Genomic DNA, 11,771 nt, shown 5'->3' with positions numbered 1-11,771 from the left:
GCCATAGGGTTTGATAAGATTTAGTGGTCTGGTCTATCCGTAACATCTGGAGGCGAGAGCTATACTGCATAAACAAAACAGAAGGTGACAATCTCAGCTATTCGTGAGCGTTTGTGGTGCCAGAAATTCAGAGCAGGTGTTAAGCATGAAGCTTCTTTAATGTCTGACCGCAGCGAAATAGAGGAAATATGCAGCCACAACTAAGAGGGTGCCAAAGGCACCTATACTGGCTTTCGACGACCGCGTGATTTCGTGGATTGGGAACAAACAATACACGCTTACCGGAGTTACCCGAGTTTCTGCGGCCTCTATTTGTTATGGGAGGTGTTTCTAAGGCTAAGGGAGTTCCTAATTCTTCTTTATGTAAAAATAGATGATTTTACATGTTAAAATCTTGCCGCATTTTGAAATTTAATCGTAACGCTGTTCAGTGTTAAAAACAATAGTCGCTCCGCACTATATGGAGAGGTACTGATGGACAGGCAGAATGTTTAAAGATATAGGATGGTCCCATATCAACGATCCATATAAAAAAGATAGTGGGCATTTTGAGATCAAAGTCAAGTGATTGGAGGTTGCGTTATGTTCCAAACACAAATCGAAGCACTGATGGCTAGAAACTTCACTTTTTCTTTGCAGGCTTTTGTGGTGTATGGCAGTTGTTTAGGGAGCCTACGCGCCAGGCAAGTGGCAGTTGCACGAGAGAGTTGGCCTTGATGAGGTGGCGCATGGCGGGGGCGCGACGCGTTCGGACGCCTGGGACGTTATATTATTGTTTTGTTGTTATTACCGAAGTATTGGGAAAATACTCACTTTAACACCTGACTTAGTGTTTGGCCGGGCTGTGAGAGTGGACGATACTACAGCTTTACAATGCATGCCGCGAAAAAAGAGCCACGTTCTGTAACCACCTCCGAAAATGATGTCGGGTCCGACAATTGAATGTGTGCAATACAGTGATTTTTATGTCATGTCTTAACCGGCGGCGAGTATTCAAACCACATCTGACTGCATCTAAGTGTCTTAAATAGCATTGCAAATATGAAACCAATAACAACATGAATTCGTTCTGAATTTCATCCATAAGTGTTGTGTCGGAATGGCGCATTGAGCGCCAGGCGTCAAGACAGGAGGCGATACCTTCCACTACTTACCGGAATAGATGTAGCGCCGTAACGCCGTTACCACTATAATACGATTGTTCGTGCGTTTTCATCCATGATCCGCATTTATTGCAGCCCCCAACTACTTGGTTGATTTACTCATTGCCGCAATATTCTCCCGCTAACAATAATGATGACTCTAACTCCCCGAGGTTTTCAGTTGGTTTCCTGTTGCCTTGTGTCCTTCGCCACGCGTCCACCACAGCTATGCATCGCTTCTTCGCCGTGCTGACCTTGCCCAGTCCCTTCACCACCTGTGACGGCCACGCAGTCCTGCACTTACGGATTCCATCGTCGCAGCACTTGCCGATTCCATTACCGCAGCATTTCCGGTTCCATTGCGAAAAAGGGTGTGTTTTTGCTGCAGCTACATGAGTGGCTAACGATAATTAATAAGTTACGCATCAGTTACTAACGTGCGGCGTCGTGAGATAGCTAATAATATGTGTATGACTCGTTACCTCGGAGAAATGCAAGTCAGAGATGTTATTTACATTGTGAAACCACCCGTTTCGTGGGTGGGTAGCGTTCCAATGTTTTCTTCAGCGCTGCAGCCCCGTCTCTTTCAGGTCTACAGCTACCTTACTGTTTGAATGTTTGTAGGCAACGGACACCATCTTGCCACTGCGATCAGATGCCTGTTCATTTTAGAGCGCACCTTCAGTCAAAGCTTTTTGTTGTGCTTTGCACGCATTATTTAATAATTACTAAAGCGTAGGGCCTTGAAGGTATTCTGTAAAGAGACGCACAGCTGGATAAGGACCGTTTTAACCCGTCCGTTCGCTGCTGGTGAGGCCGCGGTCGCTTTAAGGGGCGCGTGTGGGCTGGGCGCGGCGTAGCAGCGGAGCTTCCGGCCGGGCTTGGGACGGTATGACGTGCCAGTGCGGTGCGGTGAGGCGCGTGTGGGCGGCCGGGTTATGGCTCCGCGCTGTGGAGGCGTGTGTGTGATGTTGCACCGGGCGTGGTCAGCTGGGTGGCGGCAGCCGTTTGCCGGAGCGCGCGCTCGATGGGTCACAACATGGCAGGCAGCCTGGCCCGCCCCCCGCCCCGGCTGCCCGCGCTAGGTAGTTCGGGGAGTGGCCGCCGAGCGGCGCTGCGCTGTGGTGGATCTCGGTTGTGAGGTGGCGCCCAGGCTGCGTCGCACGTGTTCAACTGCCGATTGCGGTCTGTTAGAAGCGCTCTGGTAGGCGCGCGGCATGCATTGTCATCGCGTGTGTGTTAGTCACACCCGAATTTCGCTTCCGCGCCGGAGGTTCCGTTCCTGCCTCGGCTCTCCCAGTCAGGGGTCCATCGGCGTCGGCAGTTAGTTGTGTGTCCTTGCAGCATTAGTTGCACAAAGCTGTCGGTGGCTACCGTCGTTCGAGCTCTCGATTCCCGCCGGTTAACGCTGTGACTTGGGGCCCTGCTGCGCTGAAGGTGGCCGCCGGTGGCCCCAACTCTCGCTCCCGCGAGCGGGAGGGGGGAGGGGCTCTCGGGACCGTTTTGTTCTGTTCAGTCTTTGCCACGGCTGTCTGAGCCACATGTGTCACGTTATGTATAAAAGTAAAAATATATTAGAGAAGCACCATGAGTCAGTTGAGTTAGCAAATTCAGTAGAGTTCACAAAGCGTGGCGGCGCCTGGATTCTTTGGACTCCTTCGTATCCATCGCTAAGGTTATGTTGATACGTGCCCTTAATCGATGTGAAGAGGTCTGTACAGGAAATCTGGAACATCGATGATTGACGGTTCCTTCCTTGCGCGTGAGAGATCAGGAAAGATGGAGGACGTCTACACGGAGCATGATTGAGAGGAAAACCAGGTGCGACACTTTCGGCTTGAAAATTTGTCACGCCACTTAAAGCATTGGGTACCATCAAAAGCTGCTTACACGGCATCGACCACACACCACTGCCTGCGCCATTTCCATCTTATTTGGGATTAACACGCATTAAAACTGTGATGATTAAAAACTGCTAATTCGGATTTTAGTGCGTTCAGCCCCCGCATTCGTCACGTATGCGCTATAAGCGTAATATGTTATGTACCGAGCTGGTGCAAATTCGCGTCTCGTCTCCATCGCCCATTCTGCTATTTTGATTCCTTTTTTGCTGCGGACATTAAAGCTCATTCTTTGCGGCTATGTGAAGATTCAGAGAATTGGTATGTTTCGTGGATACCATGTGCTACTGGGATGATGTATGGATAGATTGGAAAAGTAAACCACTCTACCGCGTCAATTCGAAATCGTAAACTTTAGCTTAATACTAAACCATCTGTGTATGATCGTCTATCGCTTCTCCTCCTTACCTTACCTTACCTTATAGTGATCAGGAATTATAAAATGCCACTAGGCCTGTCGGTCCCCGTCTCGCCAGGCTCCCGGTCCGGTAACCAAACAGTCCCAAATTATGGGTGCATTCAGTGTGGGATGTTATACATGATGTCAGCCTAGTGCATATCAAGCCTAGACTTGAACTGTTTAACTGAGGTTGGCGACACGACTGGGTGCGGAAGAGCGTTCCAGTCGTTGACAACCGCGTGCTTCTCGTTGTTTACCTGTTTGATTGATCGGCTGAAACGATGCTGGCTTATCTGGTATTTCAAGTCATATCTGGTATGTTTCACATCATGATGATGAATGATGATGTTACAGAGGATGCGGGTAGAAGCCCTGGCTACAGTGATGATTTTCAGCAAATGTGGTTTTATGTTATTTCTCTTCATGTTCACCCATGTTTAGCATTGCTCAGGGCCGGTCTGTAAAATTCAAGCCACTGCACTAAGATGCCTTTTGTGACAGTGGTGCACTACAGTCTACACTGAAACCTTCAAATTGTTTTTGTGTGAAAGAGTTTTGGAGGTAATCTTGCCTGAAATTGTCTTCTCACTGCCATACTTAATTGAGGCCTGGGTTGGGTTCATTATGCCCTGTTATTGGTGATGACTGTGTACAAAACTGAGAGATCTGATGTGCAGCATACATGGTCTGAAATGTCACCAGATGTCACTGTTATGCTATTTATGTTCAGAGTAACATGCATACTTTGCATTTTGGCACTAGGGCATCTTATCTCCTTTCCCTTATCCACCCTTGGTTTTATCTGTCACCCCTGAGCACATGGAAAGAAACACAGAAACCTTGGATGTCACTCATGCAAAATGTACCTGTTTTATAGCCGATGGGCTGATTTTGCCATGCTCATGTTGGTTGCATTTTTTAACTGCATCCAACAGCTGGCATCAGCTCTGCATGTATTTAACCTTAGCAGCCTGGGAGAGATATACCTGCACAAAGAGTTGGGGGGGGGGGGGGGGTAATTATGCCATTGACTAGCCTACAGGACACTTTGGCTATGTCCTGATTCCTGATTTAGTAGTCTTTCTTACATCATCCTGTCATTTACAGCAGCTCGGCAAAGCCTCCAGACAGTCAGGATGGCCAGCAGCCTGGCTGACTATGCCCAGTACAAGACACTGAATGTCACACAACCTGTGGAGTATGTGGTTCATGTGGAGATGAACCGGCCTGACAAGCTGAATGCTCTCAACACTGAAATGTGGAAGTAAGCAAGCTCAGGGGCTGCCTTGTATGCCTAATAGAGTGATATGGTGCTGCTAAACCCCAAAATAAGAAACATGTAAAAGTGTGCAGTCCACATGTTTTTATCTGGATCATCACAGCCCATTGCACCAATTCAGTCTGACCAGCACTGCTATGTCATGACATAATCCTCACCAAACACATGAACTGCCATAACGGAAGCCTGCTCACCCTGGCAGGGACCTGGGTGTGTGCTTCCAGCAGCTGCACGAGGACGCCGAGTGCCGGTCCGTGGTGCTGAGCGGCGCCGGCCGCCTCTTCAGCTCCGGGATTGACCTCAGCGACCTGATGGCCGTTGGCAGCGTGGCTATGGGCGACGGTGACGTGTCTAGGAAGGCTTTCAAGCTGCACCGCACCATCAAAAACTACCAGGACTGGTTCACTGATATTGAAAAGGTATGTGCCACGGCAGTCAGCCGGGCATACGTTTCGGAAATACAATGCTTCGCAGACGGCGCCATTGTGGATAACTCGGTGGCTTGCTCATTCCTAGAATGTACCTAAGATCTGATGTGTCATTCGATGGTGTCGGGGCTAATCTCCTAATGTGACATTTCCCTATTCTTTCAAAACCTGTGTTTCGTTCTGTGCCATCGTGAATTTCTGTCTGACTACTGCCCTTCTGTGTAGTGGGGTTCCCTGCCTGATCATGGCTTATCTCGCCTATCGGACAACTTTCGCGCCCCTCTTCTCCGTCGGACTGTGCGAGGGAACCCTGTCGCTGTAACAACTCACTCTAACTGCGGCTGATCCCCTCTGACCGTGAGTGTGTGCCCGTGACCGCCAGTGCCGTAAGCCGGTGATCGCCGCCGTGCACGGCGCGTGCGTGGGCGGCGGCGTCGACATGGTGACGGCGGCCGACGTCCGCCTCTGCTCCCAGGATGCGTTCTTCCAGGTCAAGGAGGTGGACATCGGTAAGTGTCGGTGCCGGAGCGGGCGCGGCGGCACGGGGAGCGCCGCCTGGCGTGATGCGGCGCACGGACGTGTATGCTGTGTTGAAGACTGGCAACGTTGATAGCTATTGGTACTGGCACGTGAAGAAACGTGAAAACATATGTGAAGCAGACTTGAAAACAGACTTGTAAACAGACGTGAAGGCACGTGACATCAGGGTGCATAGTTTTGATGGGGAGCGACGAGAGCATGTTATGGCTCATAATCATCGTAGAATCGATATTTTAGAACGAATATGTGTTTTGTTATTAGGAGTTCAATTATGGGAATCCATTCTAAGCCGAAAGCAGTTCGTATTTGTGCCTACACTCCTGCTATTATGCTAGGTCATGGAATGTAAGTTCACAAGGTACAGCTACCTGGAGAAATAGTGTTGTCAAATTGGTCACCGGTTCATTAGACCTTAAAACGAACTGTTTCCTGGCAGAAAATACGACTGCTTGCAGGCCGTATGCTAAGATAGTTGTGCAGCGTGACCTGCCGAACTGACCAAGGCCACCTGTTGCTGTCGCTTTGATAGTGCTGAAATGACATATCTTACGTGGGATCACCAGGTAACTACGTCAACTGGTTTTCACAAAATCTTGGACCAAGGCGAAAATTTTTCGCGTGATCCATTGAATTGTGGTGTGATCCGCTCACCTCTTTAAAAGCTGTTCTTCAGGCATTAAAAACACCGCTGTCTGTCCACTGTTGACGTCAGAGGCTCGCAAGGAAGGGCGCTGTGCCGCGGACAGCTCACAGCTTCTCGCTGTTTGGGGTGGTCGCTGACATCGACGCGTGTCGCAGGGCTGGCAGCGGACGTGGCACGCTGCAGCGGCTGCCGAAGGTGATTGGCAGCCGGAGTCTGGTGAACGAGCTGTGCCTGACGGCGCGCCGGCTCGGCTCGCAGGAGGCGCTCAGTGCGGCCTCGTCAGCCGCGTGCTCAGCGACAGACACAGGTGCGCCGGGACTGAGGGCTCGCTGGTGGGGACGGGTGGGTGGACCGGCACAGGAGGGACAGGGGACAGGTGGGTGTACCGGCACAGGGACAGGGGGGGGGGGGGGGGCTGGGATCAGTGACAAATGGGTTGTCCCATGTCGCATCACTAATGCTTATTGGCGTTATGGGACGTATCCCGTGGTTATAACGTTATGATGTTCCCCCATTGACTTATGGATATAACTGAACATATCCTGTATCCTGAGGCTCCTCCAAAGAAAACCCAAATCCCTAATCCAAACATCCGTTGTGGGCGTCCCAGCTCGATCGCCTGTCTCGCGTGCAGAAGCTGCAAACAGTTGGATGGTGCGGGTTTAATGACCAGTTGACGTTATGGATATGATATGAACATGTCCTGTATCCTGAAGGCTCCTCCAAAGAAAACCTACATCCCTAATCCAGACATCCTTGTGGCGTCCCAGTTCGATCGCCTGTCCCGCGTGCAGAAGCCACAACAATTGGATGGTGCGGGGTTAGTAACCAGTGACACGGCCCGGCGTCCCCGGTCCAGTGACGATTCTGTTGGCCTGACCCGTACCCAGTGACAGGTACTGTAAGCGGCTGTTCCGTACCCGGAAGCGAGTCCCCGTCGGTGCTGCTACCTGGATGCAGGGATAGGTGGCGCCTTGCATTGCTCATCTTATCAAAATGAATAAAAACACTTTATATAAAGTGGCGATGACATTTCCATTATACTGTTAGATGATAATGAACAACAGGGATGACAAAAAAAACTAAATAGATAATTTACCTCTGAGGTCATGAACCAGTGACAAAGGCTGCATAATGCTCGCAACACAAAATAAGTGATTTGATGGGCATTATATCACTTCGTAGTCAAAGCGCCGGAAAGTCCCAATTGCTATTACTGCTTGTTAAAAAGTGCCTCATTCTCCGCAGACACCGCGATGTATGACCGAAAAGAATCACATCTTGCAATCACTTGAAAATGATGTCGGATACAGCCATCGAGTGTGCGCGATGGAATTATTTTTTAGTGAAATTTGTAGAAATGTATCGCAGTGTGGTTCGTAGTATGTAAAATACGGAACCGCCGGGAACGTACCGCTTTTCCCCAATCGCATCCATCAGAATTGTGCTGCATGGCGCATTTAGTACCCTGTGTCCAGGCTGGAACCACGTATCATTCACTACAAGCCGTAAAAATGAATCCAATAAACAACACGTCTGTTGTTTGCGTGTCCGTTGTAGCATTGTAGCCGCCGCCATCCGATTGCTGGTGTGTTCATGATTATTTCGCAATATTGTCCTTTCCAATTTTTTGGCTAATTTCCTCATTGAGTCCTCCCCTCCCCCCCCCCCCCCTCCCGCCGCTCTACTGTACATCAACGCGACTGCTCTCCCCAGGGTTCCTAATTAGATTCCTGTTACGTCGTGTCCTTCGTCTCGCGCTGGCCACAGCTGTGCATCGCGTCTTCGCTGCGTTGCTCCACTCCAGTCCCTTCCCCGCTTGTGACAGCCACACAGCCCTGTTGTCATGGTAACCGGCATCGCCTGCTCCTCCGCCTGTCCGCAGTCTACTGGCGGCGGCGATCAGCCTGGCAGCCACCATCGCGCAGAAGTCGCCGGTGGCGGTGCAGTCGACCAAGCAGAACCTGATCTTCTCGCGCGACCACACGGTGCAGGAGGCCTCGACCACATGGTGGCCCTGGAACGCGGCCATGCTGCAGTCGGTAGGACATCATGAAGGCGGCCACCGCCTCCATGGACCGCAAGGCTCCCCCCTGGCCGATTTCGCTAAGCTGTAGCGATGCGGCGTTGGTCGCATTTGGTGGCGTGGAATGTTGGCGTAACGGCATGGCGTACAACTCAAATCCCCTCACACGTATTTTGCTGCGCTTAGCGTAGTTGTTTTCCTGAGGCCGGCTGTCCCACGTGGCTCCGTGTGAGATAGCAGGGTGTGAGTGCGGTCGGCTGAATGGACGCGACCGTCCCGCTCGGTCTTCCTGCTGAGGCGGAGAGCCGCGTCGGTCGCCGGGGGGTGATGACGCGGCCTCGGCGGCATCGCTCGCCTCGCGCATCCCCGCGCGCCGGTCGTGGGTCGAGCTCCGAGGAGGCGGACCGAAAGCCTCGGCGTGGGTTGGGGGGCCGGACACGCAGCGTTTGGGGGACGCTTGGGGACGCTTGGGGAGTGTGGTTGGAAAAACGATAGGTAACGCCAGGTGCTGAGTGGTTATCTTCATCTGTGTTTACCGGAATGTGATGCTCGTTGCCGCTGTTGTGTGTGCGGGGACGGAGGGAGATGATAGCCATATCCTGAAGTGCCGTGCACTACCGTTGCCGTAACACAATGTTTTCACGGGAATCTTCCTGATACGTGAATTCAGGTCTGTGATTGTGGTCCGATTCCGCCACTATTGGGATTCAGATTAGCACGCATCTAGTCGTGCAACACACCGATTCCATTGCGGAAAACGCATATGTATTGGGCCGTTGCCACATGTTTGCGTGATCATAACAAACTTTGGCGTCCGCTGCGGACGTAACAGCGTCTAAGATAGCCAGCAATAATGCTTGTATGGTTTGCTGACTCGTGAAATACAGATCGAGACTCAGGAATACAGTCCTTACTTGTGTTTGCGGGCTTCACGGCTCCGTCCTGGTTACCATTTAATGCTCTCGGCATGTCGGCGCTTCGGTCTTTTCAGACATACAGCTAGCTCTCTGTTCAGATGTTTGTGGATGACGGTTATCACCACTTAGCCATCATCAGAGGCCTGTGGATTTTGGGAAGGCGTCGTCAGTCCAAAGGCTTATTGTTGTGCTTGGTACGTGTTTTAAAGCGTGATGCTGTTCTTAAACGTCACATGGCAGGCTGTCGGACGATGCAGCTGGATAGTGACCCGTCAGTTTGCTGTCGCTCCTATATGCCGTGGGCTGAATTGCCTGACAAACGTTAGCTGAGATACCCGTGAAAGTGCACGCTGCTATCTGGATTAGTATGTTGCGGCGCAGCATACCAGGCGGGGGGGGGGGGGGGGGGGGCAGTGTGCTGTCGCCGACGGCTTTTTGGGAGGCGGCGCCTCGCCGTCACGTAAACGCGCTGGCGGTGGCCGGAACCAGGCCTTTCCTAGGGGTGGCCGGAGCCGGTAGCCGTCGGCGCCGCCGGCGTGGCCGAGGTGGCCGCCACCGCCTCGGGTCCACGCGCCGACGGTATTGCCGCGACGGGCTGGAGGCTGGTGATCAGACTGGACCGGACCGTCTCATGCCGCTTTAGAGATGAATGCCGGTCCCAGCGAGTACATGCGCCGTCAACTGGTCGAAGGGCTTTGCAAGGTCAGGCTCTGGCGTCTGTGCGCGATGCCGGGCGGCGCAGAGCGGGTCGCCCGAAGTGCCGGCCCATCGGGACGACTGGTCGGCGTCTTGGCCCAGTAGGGGTGCGAGCGGACGCTGGGGCACGGCACGCTCGGATGCGCCGCGAGTCCTCGCGCTCGGCCTGCCGACGGAGGTGGGCGGGCGCCGAGTCCACGGCTTGCGGCGGGGTTGAGGCTGGCTGACGGCGGTCACCGCGTCCGGGGGACGAAGCACGGACGGCGTATAACGGAGCTATCATTGGCACCAGCAGTGGCGTAGGTGTACTGTCGTCCATAAACGGTAAGAAAATGCGGATGCACATGGATATGCGCCACTTTGGCAATTTGTGACAGGAAACTGCTGTTCCTAGTGATCCGTTCGCTTCAGTCACTGATTCGAGCAGTGGCATGCGGATTACGAATTACGGGGCGGCGGTTAGTTGATAAAATCGCACCAGCGCTGTTATGCACGTCTTATTTAATGTCTTAGCTGAACGAAAGCGCCATAACATGCAAAACTAAGACCAAGGTGATTGGCAGCCGGAGTCTGGTGAACGAGCTGTGCCTGACGGCGCGCCGGCTCGGCTCGCAGGAGGCACTCCAGTGCGGCCTCGTCAGCCGCGTGCTCAGCGACAGACAGGTGCGCCGGGGCTAGTGGCCCGCTGATGGGGACGGGTGGGTGTACCGGGATCAGAGACACGGGACGGGGTGGGTGCACCGGGACCAGAGACAGGGAACGGGTGGGTATACTATTATCAGTGATGTGGACGGATTGGTATACTATACTCAGTGATGGCGACCGGTGGGTATACCATACTCAGTGATGGGGACGGGTGGATATACCATACTCAGCACTGGGGACGGGCGGGTATACTGTACTCGGTGATGGGGACCGGGGTGTATACTATACTCAGTGGCAGGGACGGATGGGTGGGTGATGTAGTGATGATGCGGATGGGAACCTCAGTGATTGGGATGGTTTGGTACTGCGGAAGTAGCGACGGACGGATGGGTGATCCAGGCCCCGCTACTGAGCACATGCCCGCATGAATCCCACCGCTGTGCCCTGTGCTCTGGCGACAACCCACATCTCTAATCCGGAGATCCGTTCTGACGCCACCGCCCGATCGTCTGTCCCGCGTGCAGAAGCCACAACAATTGGATGGTGCGGGGTTAGTAACCAGTGACACGGCCCGGCGTCCCCGGTCCAGTGACGATTCTGTTGGCCTCCCCGCACCCAGTGACGGGTGCTGCAGGTGGCTGGCCCGTACCCGAAGACCGAATCCCGTCAGTGCTGCCACCTTGTTGCAGAAACAGGTGACGCCTCGCAGCATGTTTATTTGACGAGGCCCGGTATACTGTCGGTTATCATAGGGCGCACCGCCTGCCAGCTGGGCCTGTTCCAATGCTAACCAGCGCGAAGGCTGCCGGTTGCGGTCGTCCTTGGCAGCCCGTGGCCATGAGGGTGTCAACGATCCGTTTTGCATGCCGGATGGTGCACCGGAGTGGGCGACCTGGCTTTCATGCGAGCGAGCTGGTGGCGGCCATAGGGTTTGATAAGATTTAGTGGTCTGGGTCTATCCGTAACATCTGGAGGCGAGAGCTATACTGCATAAACAAAACAGAAGGTGACAATCTCAGCTATTCGTGAGCGTTTGTGGTGCCAGAAATTCAGAGCAGGTGTTAAGCATGAAGCTTCTTTAATGTCTGACCGCAGCGAAATAGAGGAAATATGCAGCCACAACTAAGAGGGTGCCAAAGGCACCTATACTGGCT

General features: G+C 52.9%; 1 pseudogene; it reads left to right on the top strand.

The window, feature by feature from the left end:
- The first annotated feature begins 3,292 nt into the window (after window positions 1–3,292).
- LOC119094557 (delta(3,5)-Delta(2,4)-dienoyl-CoA isomerase, mitochondrial-like) lies at window positions 3,293–10,650 on the top strand (annotated as a pseudogene).
- The last annotated feature ends 1,121 nt before the right edge of the window (window positions 10,651–11,771 follow it).

Source organism: Pollicipes pollicipes, unplaced genomic scaffold (assembly GCF_011947565.3).
Source record: "Pollicipes pollicipes isolate AB1234 unplaced genomic scaffold, Ppol_2.1 Scaffold_4002;HRSCAF=4701_pilon_pilon_pilon, whole genome shotgun sequence".
In the NCBI taxonomy this organism is placed as follows: Eukaryota; Metazoa; Arthropoda; class Thecostraca; order Pollicipedomorpha; family Pollicipedidae; genus Pollicipes; species Pollicipes pollicipes.
Note: the sequence above shows the minus strand (reverse complement) of the source record. Positions and strands in the feature narration are given on the sequence as shown.